Below are 21,037 nucleotides of genomic sequence, written 5' to 3' on the forward strand. Positions count from 1 at the left end.
AAATAAAAAGTGTGCCTCTGTCATTGACAGGAAGGCGACCAAGGATAAATCACTTAACCTCAGGTTTTTATCATTAGTAATGTGGAGATATTAATGTGTGCCTAACTTAGGTTTAAACACAACACTTTAATTTGGGTCATTGCAAGAATGAAAGGAGTATACGAAATCGCTGTAGAACACTGTAGAACACTGTGTAAAGCAGTTATTTTTATTCATTAGTCCATAATATCACTGACCATAGGGACGGTAGTGATGTCTTTCTATCCTGATTTGTCTCTCTTCATTGGTACTGACGGATGGGGCCAAGCTTGCAGTAGATGAGTTCTTCACTGTGTTTCTTACCTGGATTTTGAAGATCCTGAAATACAGAAATATTGTTTAGAAACAATGAACATTTTCTCTGGGTCTAATAATTTTTTTTTACATGAATGTACTTACATCACTGAGGGGAAGTTATTGCCAGTCCTGAACATTCTAGAAAGAAGGTCAGTAAAACTCAGTGATTAAGAAAGTTTTGAAAACCTTTCCCTATAGCCAAATTGGCTTGTCACTGCCTTCTGAAATATAACATGTGCATGTCATTTCTGCTTTTGTTCCTAAGAGTTATCATTTCTCTTTTTATTTTGTATAGAATGTCTTCCCTCTCCAGTCTTTCCTTTGTTTAGAACCCAATTAAGTGCACTTTTTCTAAAAATAGACTTTTTTTATTACTTCGGCTGTCCAGTAAACAACATTCTTAAAAAGTCTTTGGTGAATGTGTAATTTACTGATTTGTATTTTTATTTACCATAGTATGTGTATATCATTTGCCTCTTAAGGTCAGTTGTGAATTCTTTGGTGGAAGGAATATGCATTGTACTCAACTATTAGAAAATAATACTAGAATTTTATGATGACAGGATGATTAGATGAATAAGAAGGGCTACCCTATTAAGAACTGTTTGGGATCAAACAAAGTTAATTGGCCAGAAAGAGTTTAAAACATTTATTTGATGGAAAAAAGTTTTCAAAATCAATTTAAAGCTTGATGAATTTGAAATTAAGGAGGCAAAGTATTGACTTGGAAACCACTGATGCATGACCAAGACTGTTTAAAGGAAGAAGACAAAAATTTAAGTTTCATATTTAGGAAAGGAAAAATTGAGGGTAAAATTAGACCCATGAGGAGAAATCTGGTGGGTCTCTTTTAGTTGTCTTGCCTTCTATAGTCAATGCAACATAACTGTTGAGTTTTTCACATAGAAAAACGAATGTAGAACCTATATCTCTTGCAAACCACATCCTGATCTTTACAAATCAATCTTCTTCCTGTACCAAAATGTTCTCCTTTTTGATGGCAGCATTTGAAGTGATCGTGTGAGGTCCTGGGAAAGAAAGAAATGCACAATTGTTGCATTATTTTATTTCATACTTAAATAGGTAGTCATCTTCTTATTTTCTTACCTCTTCTAACCAAAGTCAAAATACACAGAAAGTTGAATACACAGTTTTTGGAAAGAACAGTTGCTATTAAGATTGGCAGCTTCTGTTCTGAATGTTCTTAACAGGACTAGTTCTTGCTTAGCATGTTCTTAGTCTTCCAAGTTTTTCAGACAATACTAAGACAATTTGCTTTTTCATGATAGAGATAAGTGTTACATAAAAATGAAGTTACTGTTATTGTCCATTCTCTGTTCTTTTAATATTATCTTACTGGTTTAGGTTGGCTTGTGATTTTCTTTCCCAATGGAATTTTCCATTAGATTGCACTTAGAAACAATGTGGGTTCTTAGACTCCAGTCAAAAATGCTCACTGTTCATGGCCACCTGTCTTCAGGCCATAAGGAAGATGCAAACTGACTGCGTAGGCCATGAAACAATGTTTAATCACATTGGCTTTTGTAGGCTCACCTTTGAAAGAATTCTTCTTGGCCAAATTTGACAATATGAAAGGATTTACTTGTAGAGTCTTCGTGGCTACTTAACTCAGATTTAGGATGCTGCATTGGCAACAACTCACTTGCATTTATAATTTAAATGTAGTGACATAGAAAGCAGACTTTCAAAGATCTGAATGTGGTTTTACAATCAAATTCTTCACCCTCATAACCTGTGTGGTATGTGATCATCCTGGCCCACCTTCACCAAGAATCCTATGAAGTCGGTTTAGCCAGAATTCCCATTACGTCTGATGTTTCCTTGCAGTAATTTTCCATCCACTGACCTCATCCTCCGCCTTGGCTATAAATCCCCACTTGTCCATGCTATATTTGAATTGAACCTGGTTTTCTTTCTCCTTTGCAATTGTTCCTGAATAGAATCTGTGTTCACAATTTTAACATTAACCTCTGTCCAGTTCTGGTTTTCTTTGCCAGGCAGGATTTCTATTTCTAGGATCTCTACATAGTGTATAAACTTGAAACAACAATTGTGGGGTTTTTTTTTTTTGTACTTCTTCCTTTCCATCTGTGAAAAAAAATTAAGAACTTTATATCCGAATTTTCTCTGAGAATAAGTGTAATATTTACGGGGCTTGTAGTATAAGACAAAGGCATAGTAAGGAAGAGGAAAGAGAATGGTGAACAAGAATTTATATTCCAGTGGTGATTAATTTGTTGCACTTGGGATGTGTCATTATTTGCTAAGTTATGTAAGTCAAATTATTTCCTATACAATTTTTTTTATCTTTTGTAGTAAAATCTAAATATTTTAAGGTGAGAGAAGACTGAAAACTCTAAATGCCGTGGCATTAGGGGCCCAGTTTATTTTGGTTAATTTTTGCATCCTTAGCATCCAGCCCAGCAGCAGATAGATACAGAGCAGGTGATAAGCAAATATTTCTTTTTTTTCCAAATATTTATTGATTAAGCAAATGAATAAAAATGAAATGAAAATTCTATTCTACAAGTAATTTTTAAAAAAACCTGGCTAAACTGAACTCTTGAAAAGGAGGCTAATTCAAACACTTGGTCATTTCTACTATTGTTTTAAGTAGAAAAAGCACAAACAAGTATCTAACTGATCACCAAAGAAAAGAGCTAACAGCTTAAACAAACTTGCAAAGGAGTTGATACTGGCATGCGTACACAGTGACATTCCTAACACCTTGTTTGTTCCACACAATTTTATTTCACTGGTAACAGTTTACTGAAGAAACGGAGACAAACTTACATTAACAGAACGCTTCTCTGAGCTTGATGAAAGCATATTAACCAGACAGATAATAGCAACTTCTAGGAGCTTAGTTGCTTCCTAACTCCTGCATAATAGAGACCTAAAGGTGAAGGTGAGAGTTTTATTTAATTATGCTCCTTATGACTATCACAGCCCACTCAGGGATACAGAATGATCACTTCCTTCATTCTATCATTGCTTTAACTTAACAGACACCATCATTTTTCTGGCCAGTGAAAAATGTTTATTGTGTTCATCCTTTTATCTAGATTGGTGCTTCCCAGTGGAATTTTCGGTGCTGATAGCAATGTTCTACTATCTCTATTATCCAACACTGTGGCCATAAGCCACGTGTGGCTTTTGAGCCTTGGAAGTGTGGCCAGTGCAACTGAGGAACTTGATTTTTAATTTAACTAATTCGAATTTATATTTAAATAGCCATATTGGCTAGTGGCTCCCATATTGGACGGGGTAGCTTCGGACCGTAGCACCAATGTTCTGTGGTACTATCTGGCTTTGGGCCAGATAGAGTCAGGGTTTGAACCCAGTCCTGCTATAATATTTACAAGTTATGGGAATTTTGCCACATTCCAAGGGATGACTACACACACACGTACACACACACACCCATACAGCCTAAGTAGACTTACCAAGGAGTCAACGTATAAAATATGTGTCTACAATAGTTACTGATGTATATTAGGCCAACAATGATCCTCAAAGTCCCCTCACTTTCTGGATATATTATAGTAATAATTACAGTTTCTTAAGGAATTACTTTGGGCCAAGCACTCTGCTGATCACTTTCTATATTTGAAGGTTAAGCAAAGTGACCAAGCCAGCAAGTGATGAAGCCCAAGGCGGAATCCAAAACCTATATGTTTATGTATAATATATATGGGTAAAAATATAAAACATTATGTACTATAGAATAGATTTTAAACATTATAAAATATATTTTTTATAATGTTTAAATTATAATTTAATAATATATTTAAACATTATAAAATATATAATTATATATTATATATTAAAATATTTTCACGTATTATAAAATATGTTTATAATATATTTTAAATATATAATACATAATTATATATAACATACATAATAATATGTAAATTTTATATATATATAACGTATTACCCCAACTTTGCCTTTTAGCTTCCTGAGTGTAGGACGAATGGCTTATCCTTCCTCCTTGGCAGAGCACTTTGAATTTGACAGGAGCTCAACATATGTGGGTTTATCATTGGCTTATTTCGTACAGAAGGCATTGATGAATAAGAAGGAAGATAGCATGTCGGGGGTGGCAATTCACTCCCTAGAGAGTATCAGTACAACAATATCTCCTTTTCCCTTGTTTCAGAAGCTCAAAGAACCCAAGAGCACTGTGTGATAGGCTGCTTTTACAGAGGAGTATAAGAAGATTAGAACCTAGACCTCAAAGTCTCCTGCAATGATTCACAGCAACTTGGCCAGAGACCAGTATGTAGATCTTATCCAAGACAAGCCTCAGGACATATTTCAGAGTATCAACTTGCAAAAAAACCCATTTCTGAGTGCTAACATAATTGTATGTTGTCTTTTGCTACATAATTTTATTCTTATTTTGTTAAAAAACAAAATATATTTTTGATTATTTTTCTTGTCACTCTTTGATTCCTGGTATAATAATAGCAGGGGCCCTGAATCACAGAATGAGGCCTAAAGACTCTGACAGTTGCAGCAGAATGGGGAAATTGGTTATGCTCAGTCAGAAGAAGCATCTCATGTGATGCTGGGAGGCAGGGGCATAGTTTCACGATCATCTCTGCCGAGGTAGGCTGGGAGCTCATGTGGACTGATTCTAGCCATTGGCTCCAGCTTAGCATGGGCTTCCTGTTAAGTAGGGACAGCAATATTGACACTAGACAATGCACAAAGTGTGAAGATAATGTAAGGCAGATAGGTCTGTTCCTTGCAGATGGTAGGTAAGTCTTTGACTCTGCACCAGGGAAGAATGAGCTTGGGTATAAGAGCTCATAACAGCTGCCACTCTGGGCCCTGGTCAGCTCTTTAGGCTCAGATAGAAGCCCCCACACATGTCTAGCTGAGTAAGAACACTCTTTGATAAGAACAATTTTAAAAGGGGCAAATAGAACCATATTAGGGTTCTATTTTTATCTTATTTCTCAATGACATGACACTGTTCTGAATGCTGGATGCTTTATTGACATGAGACTAAAAAGGGAGACTCTTCTGGTGCTGACAACAAGGTGTGACTCTCAAAAACTGGCCATTCCTCAGTAGGCATGTGGCCCTGCTCTCAAAGTTGCATCAGTAAGAACTGCTCAAGATCAATTTTTCTGAAAATCTAGTCATTATTTTTTGGCAGGCATTCTCTAAATATAATTGGCTTGTCACTAAAATCCTATGTAGCAGTTAACTCATTTAGTTACTTGGGATTACATTTTGTATTCAATTTATCTTGGAGGTACACCAAGAAGTTACCGTCATTAAAATTAGATGTCCTTTGACTGCAATCTGGAAAGAAGTTTTAAATGGTTTAAATAGGCATTTTATAACACCTGCTTTAAAAATTCTCTAGTATAAAATACTTATTTATAAGCTCTATAATGCAAAACTTTGAGACCTTTTGTTTGAGTGGATCTGATATTGCTGTTGAGATACTTGACCTTTTCTGCCAACCTTTCCTTTACCTACCTGATGGACAAGTTTCAGAGCTTTCTATTAAAGCATAAATCCATAACTTTTATTAAGGGATTAAAACCCTAGTCTTTGTTTGTGCATAAAATAAATCAATCTGTCTTTAATTAGTGCTGTAGATTATCTGCAAATGCTTTCCAAAGAGCTTTAACTCTTAGCTGGAGGATATCTTAGCTTAGATATCAGGTTAGAACATTTCTTCAAGATTACTTGAAGTGCATGTAATAATCTATTCTTCTTATTTTTCTAAAATTTAGAACTCTGGGATCAAGTTAGACCACTAGAAAACCACATATTTAGAGAATCAGACAATAGTTTTGGCCTGTTTGTTTGTTTGTTTGTTTGTTTTTGGAGACAAGAGCCTCGCTCTATCCCCCAGCTGGAGCATGGTAGCACCATCTCAGCTCACTGCAACTTCTGCCTCCCGAGTTCAAGCAATTCTCATGCCTCAGCCTCCCCAGTAGCTGGGATTACAGGTGCCCACCACCACGCCCAGCTAATTTTTGCATTTTTAGTAGAGATGGGATTTCACCATGTTGGCCAAGCTGGTGTAGAACGCCTGACCTCTGGTGATCCACCCTCCTCGGCCTCCCCAATGTGCTGAGATTACAGGAATGAGCCACTGCACCCATCCTGTTTTGTTTTGTTTTTTAACTACATGTACATATTTTCTTCAGTGCTATGCATGTGACCATGTCAAGGGATGTTGTCAGAGAAATGCTATCAGGACATTTTTTTTGTAGGGCCGAGGTTGTGGATTTTGTGCTTCATATACACAGTGAGACTTTCATGGGGATTCCCAGCATAAATGTAGTCCTCCCTTCTCATTTGCACTTTCACATTTTGTGGTTTCAGCTTCCCAAGGCCAACTGAGGTCCAACAATATTAAGTAGAAAATTCCAGAAATAATTCATACATTTTAAAATTCCCTGTTGATTTTGGGTAGTGTGGTGAAATATGCTGTCCTGCTCCATCCCACCTGGGACATGAGTCGTCCTTTTGTTCAGTGTATCCACACTGTAGATATTACCTCCCCCTGTTAGTCACTTAGTAGCTGTCTTGTTTATTGTATTGAAAAAAAATATGGTATGTAAAGAGTTCAGTGTTATCCAAAGTTTTAGTCATTCACTGAGGGACTTGGAACATATTCCCTATGGAAAATGTGTTGCCCAATTATTTTTATGAAAGAATGCTGTGTTTCCTAATTCTTGATACCTAAGGAAAACTAAATTTTTCCTGAACATTTTTTTTCTTTTGGTCATTCATCTTTTTTAATTTTAATTTTTAATTTTTATGGGTACATAGTAGGTGTGCATATTTATGGGATACATTATATACTATATATTAATATTATGTATTAATATATTTCAACATTATATATATTTATTGACAAGGTCTCGCTCTGTCACCCAGCTGAAGTGCAGTGGTGCTATCCTGGCTCACAGCAGGATAGTGACCTTTTAGGCTCAAGGAATCCTTCTGCCCTGGCCTCTCAAGTAGCTGGGGCTACAGACACTATGGCTGGTTAATTAAAAAAAAAAAAAATTGTAGAGATAGGGATCTTGCCATGTTGCCCAGACTGGTCTCAAACTCCTAGCCTCAAGTGACCCTCCTGCCTTGGCCTCCCAAAGTGCTAGGATTACGGAAGTTAGTCACCATGCTTGGCCTACCTGAGATATTTTAATACAGTCATCCAATATATAATATTCATATCAAGGCAAATGGGGTATATATCATCGAAAGCATTTATCATGTCTCTGTGTTACAAACATTCCAATTATGCACATTTAGTTATTTAAAAATGTACAAAAAATTATTGACTATAGACCCCGTTGTGCTAATACTAGATTTTAATCATTCTATCATACTTTTGTACCCATTAACCATCCCCACTTTCCTGCTCCCATCCCCATCACCCTTCCCAGCCTCTGTTAACCATTATTCTACTTTCTATCTCCACGAGTTCAATTGTTTTAATTTTTAGCTCCCACAAATGAGTGAGAACACGCAGTTTGTCTTTCTGTGCCCAACTTATTTCATTTAACATAATGACCTCCAGTTCCATCTATGTGGTTGCAAATGACAGGATCTCATTTTTTTTAATGGCTGAATCGTATATATGTACCACATTTTCTTGATCCATTCATTCACTGATGGATACTTAGGTTGATTCCAAATGTTGGCTATTGGGAATAGTGCTGCAGTAAACATGGGAGGGAAGATATCTTTTAGATATACTGATTTCCTTTCTTTTGGGTATATACCTAGCAGTGGAATTGCTGGCCCATATAGTAGTTCTATTTGTAGTTTTTTGAGGTACTTGTACTAATTTATATTACCATCAGCAGTGTACAAGGGTTCCCTTTTCTCTACATCCTTGCCAGCATTGGTTATTTACTGTGTTTTGAATAAAAGCCATTTTAACTGGGTTGAGATGATATCCCATTTGTAGTTTTGATTTGCATTTCTCTGGTGATCAATGATTTTGAGTGCCTTTTCATATACCTGTTTTCCATTTGTATGTCTTTTGAGAAAGATGTATTCAGATATTTGGTCCATTTTTAAATTGGATTATTGAATGTTTTCCTGTTGGGTTATTTGAGCTCCTCATATATTCTGGTTATTAATTCCTTGTCAGATGAATAGTTTGCAAGTATTTTTCTCCTATACTTTGGGTTGTTTCTTCACTTTGTTGATTATTTCATTTGCTACTGTAGAAGCTTTTTAACTTGATGTGATCCTATTTGTTCATTTTTGCTTTGGTTGCTTATGCTTATGGGGTATTACTCAAGAAATCTTTGTCCAGACCAATCCTGGAGAGTTTCCCCAATGTTTTCTTGTAGTAGTTTCATAGTTTGAGGTCTTAGATTTAAGTATTTAATGGATTTTGATGTGATTTTTGTATATGGGTAGAGATAGGGATCTAGTTTCATTCTTCTGCATATGAATATCCAATTTTCCTAGCACTATTTATTGGAGAGACTCTTTCCCCAGTGTATATTCTTGGCACCCTTGCCAAAAATGAGTTCATTGTAAAGGTATGGATTTCCTGCTAGGTTCTCTATTTTGTTCCATTGATATATGTGTCTGTTTTTATACCAGTACCATGCTATTTTGGTTATCATAACTCTGTAGTATAATTTGAAGTCAGGTAATGTTATTTCTCCAGTGTTGTTCTTTTTGCTCAGGTTGGCTTTGGCTATTCTGGGTCTTCTGGGGTTCCATATAAATTTTAAGATTGTTTTCCTATTTCTGTGAAGAATATCATTGGTATTTTGATAGGAATTGCATTTGATCTGTAGGTTTTTGGGATTGTATGGATATTTTAACAATATTGATTCTTCCAATCCATGAACGTGGAATATCTTTCTATATATTTGTGTGTCCTTTTCAATTTCTTGCATTAATGTTTTATAGTTTTCATTGCAGAGATCTTTCACCTATTTGGTTAAATTTATGCCTAGGTATTTTATTTGTAGCTATCATAAATGGGATTACGTTCTTGATTTCTTTTTCATATTGTTCACTGTTGGCACAGAGAAATGTTACTGATTTTTGTATGTTGACTTCGTATACTGCAACTTTACTGAATTTGTGAATAAATTCTAATAGGTTTTTGGTGGAGTCTTTAGGTTTTTCCAAATACAAGGTTATATCATCTGCAAATAAGGATAATTTGACTTCTTCCTTTCCAGTTTGGATGCACTTTATTTCTTTCTCTTGTCTGATTACTCTAGCTAGGATTTCTAGTATTATGTTGAATAACAGTGGTGAAAGTGGGCATCCTTGTCATGTTCCAGATACTAGAGAAAAAGTTTTCAGTTTTCTCCCATCCAGTATGATACTAGCTGTGGATCTGTCATATATAACTTTTATTTTGTTGAGGTATATTTCTTCTATACACAGTTTTTTGAGGGTTTTCCATCATTAATTTTTTTAAGTCATTACTCCCCAGACTGTGTTCTGCAGTCTTTTTCTAAGCAGACTGGTAAGTGGCACATGGAAGAAGCTTTCTGGCCCCTTTATATGGTAATCATCACATTAACGGCTATGTGTGGTTGAACGGTTAAGAAGAAACAAACATTAACTTTATTTAAATCCTGAATTTGCCAATATTTCTTACATCATGTGTGTGGTATGTGGGCATTTCAATTATGATCTGGCAGAACAGCATTAAGCAGATACCAGTTTGTGAAATGCTGCTACAGTTTCATGATTTTCCTCTTTACTTTATTTTGGTTGCCAAGAGGCTCAGAAAGAAATTTGCAAAATTTTAGACTTAAATTCCCCAGCCTGTGACCTGGACAAGGTAGCCATAGACATCTTGGTAAAATTTCAAATCCCACTTCATACCACCTGCTTTGTGAATTGTGGCAGAGCTGTTTCTGCTGGGTCCCTGTCCCCACGAGAATGCAGGGCATCGTGATTCCTCTTTCTCAACCATCATGATAGCAGGCTCTGCTTAGTTTTTCTCATTTATCTTAACTACTTATCTCTTTCTATTCTGGGCATTTTACTGACCTATGTTTTATTTTCAGTTCAGTTCTTCCAATGACCTGCAGTGAATACAGGTCCATAGACTTATCAACCAATCTCATATTTACTTGTTTCTGAAGCTTTAATATCCAGTCTCTTCCAATGAGCCCTACTCAGTGGATTTTCAACATACACTTTATATTATAATATCATCTTTTTATGACTTTTATTTCTATTGTCTGATTTTCCTTCCTTCTTTTTTCTTCAAATTTCTGACTTATTTATTATCTCATTTTCTTATACTTATCTCTGAAATCTGGCTCAAGTCCTTCATGTGATGAGATGATGGCATAAATAACAAATTAAGTTTTTTTCATAATTAATTAAAAATAAATAGGTTGTTTCCTTTCTAATACCTGAAGGGATATAGTCAGATGGAAGTGGGGATGATGCCATGGCAGGGATATGAGTGGGAGTGTTGCCAGATCATTTTGGAGAATGGGAGGTGTTAGGCAGAGCTGGGTAAGCATGAGGCTCTTTGAGGTCCTGAGCAGCATGGAATAAAACAGTGTTTCCTGGTCTGACCGACCCTAGCAGAAATCTCAGCTTTGTGCCCTACCAGTTGTCCCTTCTGGGTCACAGCCATGCAAGAGAGACCTTGGCCATGCTGGTGTTGTCGTCTCAGGATAAGGTGTCAGCTCCTTCCCAAGTGTGTGATTTGGAATCCTGATGTGCAGCAGCGTGCAGGACAAAGTGCCTGCCACCACAGAGTGTGCCCCTCACTGCTCTCGGCTGCACTCACAGCACTGACTCCAGCTACTCGGCAATATTTTGGGAGAAATTACTTGTGTGCTTACTTCATTGGTCAAAATTCCTTCCAATTGAAATCGAGTGACCTACAATCATCTTTTTTTGCTTCCTGGATATTCTGGAGTGACACAGTAGAGTGCATTGATAACAACTGTTTAATTATTGAACAGGGCTCTGCCTCTGAACTGTTTGGCTAGAAGAAATACCACAGACATATTTCTGACCCTGATGCCTCCGACTTTGTTTTATGCCTTGATTTGACAACATCCATTTGTCTTTTTCAAAACTGAAGTAGAGAATTTCATAAAAATTTTATTTGTCTTGCATTGGAATGAACACACCTCATTTATTTGATTGAAGTTGTCTCCTTTTCCCAGTTTTATTCCTCCTAACATCACTACCAGTTGAATACTTCAGAAACATCTCTTTTACATAGGTTACAGCATAAAACCCTTTAATGACTCCTGTTACCTATAGGTTAAAATCTAAACACATTATTATTTTGGATTTCCAAGTCTCTAAAGTTGGGGTCCAGTTTTTATTTTTAGCCTTATTTTTGATTAGTACTCCTTTCACAAACCATTTGCTCCAATCACACTAATGTTTTTATTTGTTGCTTTAAGTTTTGCCTTGGATGTGTTCCAAAACAGGTCCTTAATGTACATAAATAATATAAATAGTAGTAGAAGTAGTGAAAATAATGGTGACCACATTGAAATATTTGAATCATGTACTTTTTTTTCCTGTCTTTCAACTATTTGTAGTTTGTCTTCTTTCTACACATTTCTTCACCTACCTTAACATCACGTCAGGGTCCTCTCAGCCCCCTTTTCTCTGTTATGCCTTCTGGACCACAGTGGCTAGAAATAAACCCTCTTTCCTGAGTTACTTTGATTCTTACTGTCCAATCATTGGTAACCACATTCTGGGCAACTTCTGCAACTAGGTACCCTTTTTTGTGTGTTTAGAAAGTTCTCAGCTTTTAGGAGTGACTTATGTACATTCTTTAATGTGAATAGCACCTATTTCAAACCTTTTGTGGGATGTGTTGATTATATATAGAAAATTAAATTCTGGTATAGCTAATACATACCTGCACACACATGCATAAATAGGAGCAATAAACCACAGGAACAAAACACTTACATGCAAATGGCAGGTGGTAACTCCTCCCCTCCTGTCACTGAAGCCACTTGGAAGATTTCTGTGTTCTCTCTCCTCCCTCTTCCTCCTCTTATTTGCAGGTCTCCATTTTGATGAGTTTTTCTGATCTGACGAAGTAAAATGGGGACTGTGAACTGAGTTGTATTAATATAGTTCTAATTGAAAGTAGTCCAAGTTTACTGTTTAATTTATTGTGTAATATTTAGTTACAAAATTTTGTGTCGATGAATGGGCTTTTTTTTAAAAAAAAAATCGTGAGATGTAAACAAAAATTTAGAGGAGATCCATACTTAATCTTGTGCTTTTTTCCAGATGTTTTGGCTCAGTCCTGCAAGCATTATATTAATGACAAGAGTAAAATCAATGGAGATAACATAGGGATGCAAACATGAGCACTTTAATCTATTAGACAACTTGATAATTCACATTCAGATTGCAAGGAAATGAAGAGAAATTTGCTGTCCTCTAATTTAATTGTTTGGCTCATTATTTTCTCGGAAAGGATGCTATGTGATTCTTTCTGAGGTCGGCTGGGGATTTCTTGGAATGCTGTGGAGGGATACCTGCCACAGGGTGGAATGCAGACCTCCTGGGGACTGGCTGCATCAGCAAGATGCCCTCTCCCTTAGGCTGCAGCTACACCTGTGAATCATACATTTGGGAGGAATGCAGATTTTACTTGGGGATTTAACCTACTTGCAGTTCGTGGAAAATATCCAAATGGAATTACGAAAGCATCACCTAATTACAACAACACATTTATTTTCCTTGACCATCTTTGGTTTTGACTTGTTTGAATTTGTTTATTTAAAGAAGGTTGATAGGTGGCAATTTTTGTCTGCCATGTGTGGTGTATATGCATGTGATACTGACCTAGCTAAAAATATTTGCATATGCCCACAGGCCATTGATAAAATAAGAATCAGCATAGAAATGAATCAATTTATGCTTTGCGAGGATCCCATTTTTTTATATATACAGATGGGATGGTTGAATCAGGATGCATGATACTCCGGTGCATTTCTGAATTTTACTGCACCACCTGCAGCCTGTCTTTGTGCACCTGAAAATCCTTCAGAAGCAATGATCTCTGTATGTGATGTCCTGCACCCTGCTGAATTCATGCTGTGATGTTGTATGTTGTCTCAGGGGAGGAGAAAAACAAGAGGGTTTAGACACAGGCTCAATTTAGCTCTAGAATATGGGGGAAAAGACTTACAAAAATGTGCATACAATCTCTATTATTTTGTAATTGTGGAATTATTACTATTTTTCATTTAAGTCACTCATTCAGTGCACTTTATGGAAATTGCCTTAATGGGAGTGAGTGTTTGGGGTCATTGGGACTCCTGGAGCTTTTTCTTAGTTGGAGGACAACTTTTTATTAAGGTTTTAATTTTTAAATTTTATTTTATTATTTTTTAAATAAAATTTTAATTTTAATTTATTATTTTTAAATTTTATTAATCTTAATTTTCTATTAATTTTCTTATTTATTGAGGTTTTATTTTTTTTCTTCTTTTTAGACTTCATTATTGGCCTGAAAGTAATTGAGAAGCCAATTCCAGAATTCTTGAGCCAACTGTCATGGATATTATGCAAAATCAATGGATAATCTCCATACTTTTTATATGTCATAACAACCGTTTTATTAACCATTGTGGAAGATTTCAATTTTCTTTGAATCTCTGAATATGTCTATTTGAACATTTTTTACGGAGAAGAAAACAGATTTGCAGTGTGAAATTTGGTGTAGGAAATGCTGATAATAATTAAAGAGGAGGCGGGGCATGGTGGCTCACACCTGTAATCCCAGCACGTTGGGAGGCTGAGGCAGGTGGATCACTTGAGGTCAGGAGTTGGAGACCAGCCTGGCCAACATGGCGCAACCCCATCTCTACTAAAAATACAAAAATTAGCCGGGTGTGGTGGCGTGCATCTGTAATCACAGATACTTGGGAGACCGAGGCAGAAGAATTGCTTGAACCCTGAGGTGGAGGTTGCAGTGAGCTGAGATTGCACCACTGCACTCCATCCTGGGTGACACAGTGAGACTCCCTCTCAAAAAAAATATATATATATATAATTAAAGAGGAAATTAGGAATAAGAAAACAAGAAGGAGGTAATGATGCGTGCAGAGTAGAACATACACATGCATAAAAACACACACACACTGGGATTTTAAAAGCAGTCTTGAGAGAAGGAGGATGAACTTGACATGGCTGTGAGAGTCCCATGGGAGAGAGCCAGAGTGTTTTGCTATGCACTGGCATGAGGAGAGAGATGGAGAGATTATATGTACACTGTATACAATCAATAGGTAGGAGTTGGGAGCTCAGCCATGTGGACACACTGAATTTTCTTCCTTAGATAGGCTGTGCTAAGTGTGTTAATTTGGGTTTCTAAAGTTTTCTCTATCTTAAGTATCATGTAAACTTGGCATAATAAGGCATGATTAAACAGAGAGGCTAGAGAAAATATGCATTCCATCTTTCAAGAAGAATCCACAAACTGAACCTTGCTTCTCACACTGCTCTAGTGCTCATCCAGGCACTTGTTTCCCCTCAGAACAAGTATTTGCTGTTGGGGAGAATCTTAAAAGATGGGCTCATGTTTCCCTATGGGGGGACTTGTATTTGGGTAACACTTCCGCTTTCCTCTGCCCCTCATCCTGGACATTCCTCCAGGAGAAGGAGGCATGTCCCTTCCCTGATTGGTGAGAAGGAGGAACTGGCCATGCTTGGCTCAGTCCTGACGGCTTCCTTTTTCTCTCTCCCCCAGGGTCATCTGCCTGTCCATGGCATGCATTCTCATCTGCTCTTTGGAGCCCAAATCTTACCTTTCCTAATGGCTAGCTGTGTAATCTTGGAGAAATTTCTCAAATTTTTGGCATCTTACTTTTTTGTTTTCTAGCTTGAAAATAGATGTGATAATAGATTGCCTCCTTGGACATTGTATGCAAAAGCCTTTAATTAAAGATAAGGAAGACTTTTGTAGAGGTAAACAGATTAAGCACAGCATACACTCTCTCTCACCTCCAGAGACATATGTGTCTTGTTGAAGGGGTGATATTAAAGGATAGGGGTGTTACACATACTAAAAGCTGTCTGTACCTGATGGACACTTGATAAACCTTTGTTAGATGAAGCCCTAATTGAAAGAAGGAAGGTGTATTTTGAAATGTCTCCAGATGATTCTGCTAAATACCCCTTTTCCTCTCCTGTTACAACACACACGCGTGTTTGCACACGTATACACACACACACCACATTTGTGCATATAAGCACATCACCTATTGACAGTCATTGTGAAACCTCCCTCTTTAGAGCTGTCTTTTATTAAATTATTTATGACACATATGCTTTCTAAAGACAGCAGGCTGGTAATTTCTTTTTCCTCTTGACAAGCACTGTTAAGGATATACTTATTTTGTACTATTTTAAAAAGTAATATTTACAAACCACTAGCATTTTCTGAATTATATTCGACAGCATACACTACTTGCTTCATGATCCAAATATAGTATATTGAATAGATGGTGATGTCCTTCACAGTCACTATTGAGTCATAAGGCGCTGAAGGGAAGTCTGGCTCATGGGAAATGCTCTCTCATACAGGGAGAGCAAAGGCTGGGACATGACCTTTGATTTCTTCCTTCTGTTATAATAATAGATTTTTTAAAAATTCAAACTCAAAATCTAAGTTGTCTTTCATGTTATATTCACTAATAGTGTATATTATAGCTAGATATATGTAAATATAGGTCTTTAGAATATCTTCATCTAAAATAATTATTTGCAGACAACACATCTATCATTTAGGTTCATGTCGTAGAAACCTGGATTACGGCTTAAAAAGGTTTCTAGTCACTCATTACTAATTTTCTTTACTTATACTTGCCTTTAATTCAATTTTGAAAATACATATAATATCAGAGATTTCCTTCTTGGATGTTATATGGAATGGTGAAATAATGCCCCTTTAGTAGTTGAGAAACATGGAGAATTTAAGAGGGTTAAGCTCAAAACAATATAGGCAAGGAGTACAAAGCCTTGGTTAAAAAAACAAACATGTTATTTATATGTGGCTTATCATGAGATCATATAGTTTGATATGTGTAAAAACTAATGCTCAGATATGTGGTAAAGTAGGGAAGATAAATAAAATTTACTCAATCTGTTTCTCTTAGATGGAAAGCTAGTGCCATATATTCTTTTTTTTTTAATCTTCAGGGATAAACATAAAACATGGCCCCATAATTACCTCCATTTCTAATATGTTCTCTGTTCTGCAGGTATGATAGTAGGTGACTGGCAAGCATTGGCTAATTTGATTCACAATTTAGTGTGGCAATAATATGTTGGCTCTAATTTTTTAAATAGAAGAAAAAATAAGCATTCGATATGTAAATTGGAAAGCATTATCTCTTTAACAGAAGATTAACTTTATTAAACATTTTGCTGCACTAGGTCTATGACATTTGAGAAGAAAATTTTACAAAGATTTTGGAAATCCCCAAATCTACATATATATCTTTCCATAAAGTACACGTACAATGATTTTGAGAACAGCAAAACTCATCTGGAAGGCACATGCTGGAAGATGGGCTTGGTTCACCCCGAGTGCCCACTCATGTTCACCTACTAACATATAAACTCACAGGGGTAGGATTCCTGGTAGGACATGTGACAGATCAGAAATGTGAGAAGACAAGGGGGCTTGTGGACAGCTGAAGGGACAGATATTCAATTATAGAAGGCCCGTGTATAATCTCTTTCCACACTTGTTTGTGTGTATTTCAATAATGTTGTATATACAGATTTGTACCTGCATTTCCCTTTGTATGCATTTCCCATGTCATTAGAAGAATTAAAATTCCTCTGTCATAGAGAAAAATAAAAATTATTTGTAATATTGACTAGATATTTTATGTTAAGAATTATTAATGTTTGTGTGTAATGATGTCATATTCAGAAAGTTTTTGTCTTGGATGCACACAGGCCGAGGAATTTATAGATGTAATAATATGTCAGGATTTTGCTTCAAAATACGTACTTGAGAGGGGCAAAGTAAGTAGGAGTATGAATGAAGTAAGTTTGGTACTGTGCTGATAATTGTTGAATTTAGGTGACGGAAATGATGGAATTTATTATACTGTTCTCTGTATTTTGCATATATTTAAACGTTTTCATGATTAAAAGTTAAAGTTTTTCTATAAATTTAATTTCTAATGGCTTTATGATGGTCACAATAAGGATATATTCATGTAATCATTTATATTATACAATTTGGGGACATTTTATATATTTTTTATTTTTCAAGATCATGTAAGGTATGGTTATCCACATTTCTCTGTGCATGAAATTTTACCAACATTTAAAATATTCTAGGGAGAGAATTTTGGGGGTATATTACTGCACCAGGCCAGCCTGGGATACAGGCATCACGCCTGTATCGAGACCAGCCCTGGCTAACACAGGAAAACCCTGTCTCTACTAAAAAGTACAAAAATCAGCTGGACGTGGTGGCACACGCCTGTAGTCCCAGCTACTTGGAAGGCTGAGGCATGAGAATGGCTTGAACCCAGGATGTGGAGGTTGCAGTGAGCTGAGATTGTGCCACTGCACCCCAGCCTGGGTGACAGAGTGAGAGTCTGTTTCAAAAAATAAAAAAATTTCCTGCAGCAATGAATGTAATCATTTAAAAGTGATATGCACTTTTCCAGTTGTTTCCCAAGTAGACTTAATTGTTTCCCAAATAGATTGGATATTTTTTCTAATATTATGAGAATGCCCGAGCCACCTCATGCTATTAATATTGCCCATCGTCATTTAAAAATATATCTTAAATTGATAGATCATTTCATTATGGATATTAGAAGAATAGATAATTCTTGAAATATGAGAAATTTATGCTGGTTGTAGAAAATTTGGAAAGTGCAGAAACATCCCAACAGTAAAAGAAAAACCACTGTTAAAGTGCGAATTTTTCTTTTTTTTTTTTTTAATTTATTTATTTTTGAGACAGAGTCTCGCTCTGTCGCCCAGGCTGGAGTGCAGTGGCGAGATCTCGGCTCACTGCAAGCTCCTCCTCGCGGGTTCACGCCATTCTCCTGCCTCGGCCTCCCGAGTAGCTGGGACTACAGGCACCCGCCACCATGCCTGGCTAATTTTTTGTATTGTTTTTAGTAGAGATGGGATTTCACTGTGTTAGCCAGGATGGTCTCAATCTCCCGACCTCGTGATCTGCCCGCCTTGGCCTCCCAAAATACTGGGATTACAGGCGTGAGCCACCGCACCTGGCCTGAAGTGCGAATTTTTCATAAGAATCTTTTTGCAAAATATTTTGAAATATTCTCTGCTGTTCAGTTATAATGATAGCTGGAGGCATTATACAACTTTATTTTGTAACATATTTTTTTCCAGTACAGATGTGAAAAGCTTCACATCTATTATTTAGTACTGCAATGTCAAATAAAGTTAGAGAGAAGTTTCAGAAAAAAAGATAAATTCGTAAAAGGCCATAGTCTCTGTGAGGAAAAGTGACATAGGACATTTCTCCATTGGCAGCAGTTAGGTAATGTAGGAAGAGCGTCAGAGTTTCTGAGTCAGCTTTCAGATGCATGTCCTCACTTTCTCTTCATTATACCCAAATGAAGATCTTGTTTGAATTTTTTTTATTATACTTTAAGTTTTAGGGTACATGTGCACAACGTGCAGGTTTGTTACATATGTATACATGTGCCATGTGGGTGTGCTGCACCCATTAACTTGTCATTTAACATTAGGTATATCTCCTAATGCTATCCCTCCCTCCCTCCCCCCACCCCACAACATTGCGGCACTATTCACAATAGCAAAGACTTGGAACCAACCCAAATGTCCAACAATGATAGACTGGATTAAGAAAATGTGGCACATCTACACCATGGAATACTATGCAGCCATAAAAAATGATGAGTTCATGTCCTTTGTAGGGACATGGATGAAGCTAGAAACCATCATTCTCAGCAAACTATTAAAAAAGCCAAACACCAAATGTTCTCACTCTTAGGTGGGAATTGAACAATGAGAACACATGGACACAGGAAGGGGAACATCACACATTGGGGTCTTATTTGAAATTTACAGATAGAGAAGTGAAGGCCTTGGAGATACAACGTTCTTCAGAAAGTGGTTAGAGCCTCCTAACATTGCTTCGGGGCTGCGCCCCTCCCCGCTCCTTCCTGCTTTGGCTTATTGCCAGCCTGGGTGTTCCTGGTCCCTGCAATGCTTGCACTTTCCTGAGTCTTTGCTGTGGAATCTGTTGACCCTTCTTCTTGAGAAACTGTTTTCTTCCATTTTTTTTTAAGAAAACTGTAAAGTTAATGCATACTCCTGGGAAAAAGGAATTCTAACAGAATTAAAGATTAGAATTGAAACATACTTTATACACAATGTTATATACCATTTTTTCTTAATACTGTGAACAAGTTTTCTGTGTCCTTAGAATGGTTGTAAATACCATAGTGGTTACAAGGGGTGTAGCCACATTCTAAGAGTGCATCACCATTGACTTAATGCTCCACTGTATCCTCTAATTAGGACACAGCCTTGGCTGACCCATGCTCCTGCCTAAAGGTGACCAGTCTGCCACTTAGAAGGCAAGGCTCTCCCCTTGGCTGCCACCTACAGCCAATCTAACCAGCCGTGCACCCAAGTCTCTGTTTTTTTTTTTTTTTTTTTTTTTTAGTATTTTCCCCATTACTTCAAGGTTTGGATAAAATAATGTACTATGGTTTGCAGCCTGGCTTCCCAAACAATGAGGCTGGAAGTCACAATCTGAAACTGAGTGAATTAACCCCCTGTTCAGGGAAAATTGGGTAATGAGGAAAAAAGACCTTGAAAGAGCTAGGAAGATTCATTTCCTCTTCTCCCTTTTTCTGATGAACAAACTGTTTCAGGAAAGAGATCTTGCTTACCTCTGTAGCCTCTCTGAGAAGATGTCCCTCATGGCCACATGAGTGTTCCCAGCAAAGGACCCAACTTGGGAAGCTGTGGCCAGGATGGTATATGTCACTTTGCATTTCTTCTCATCCTTCCCTCCGTAGCTGTTTTCCTCATCTTCTTGCCATGAGTTTGCACGTCCTTAAACAAAAAGCCTTTTTAGTCATTGCCTCAGACCAGACTTTTTACGGAACCTGAGCTCAGGCAGAGACCTAGATGCAGGAGGTAAAATGTTCCAGGAAGGAGATGCAGAATGTACAAAAGCTTTGTGGAGTGAGGGAGCATGATAGGGTAAAAGCAAAGGAAGGTTGAAATGAAAAAAAAAAAAAAAGTAAATGGCAAATGTGAAATGTGATGGAGAAAGGAAGACGAGGAGCATATGATGTAAACTAGCTGGGGACAAAACCACAGGAGGTGGTGTAGACCCCGGAAACAGTCTGGTCTTGATTCTAAGAGTAACAGCAGTCTACTGTAGGGCTTTAGGGAGGATGGCAGTGGGATGGAGATGGGGTAGTGTATTAGTCCATTTTCATACTGCTGTAAAGAACTGCCTGACACTGGGTCATCTATAAAGAAAAGAGATTTAGTTGACTCACAGTTCCGCATGGCTGGTGAGGCCTCACGAAACTTACAATCATGTCAGAAGGGGAAGGAGGGGTGTCTTACATGGCGGCAGGCGAGAGAGAGCCTGTGAAGGAGGAACAGTCACTTATAAGCCATCAGATCTCATGAGAACTCA

At 37.1% G+C, this 21,037-nt stretch overlaps 1 pseudogene; it reads right to left on the reverse strand.

Moving 5' to 3' along the window:
- Positions 1-228: 228 nt before the first annotated feature.
- On the reverse strand, positions 229-20,378 carry LOC129019026 (Gilles de la Tourette syndrome chromosomal region candidate gene 1 protein-like; annotated as a pseudogene).
- Positions 20,379-21,037: the final 659 nt, after the last annotated feature.

The sequence above is a fragment of the Pongo pygmaeus genome, chromosome 17 (assembly GCF_028885625.2).
Source record: "Pongo pygmaeus isolate AG05252 chromosome 17, NHGRI_mPonPyg2-v2.0_pri, whole genome shotgun sequence".
NCBI classification, from domain to species: domain Eukaryota; kingdom Metazoa; phylum Chordata; class Mammalia; order Primates; family Hominidae; genus Pongo; species Pongo pygmaeus.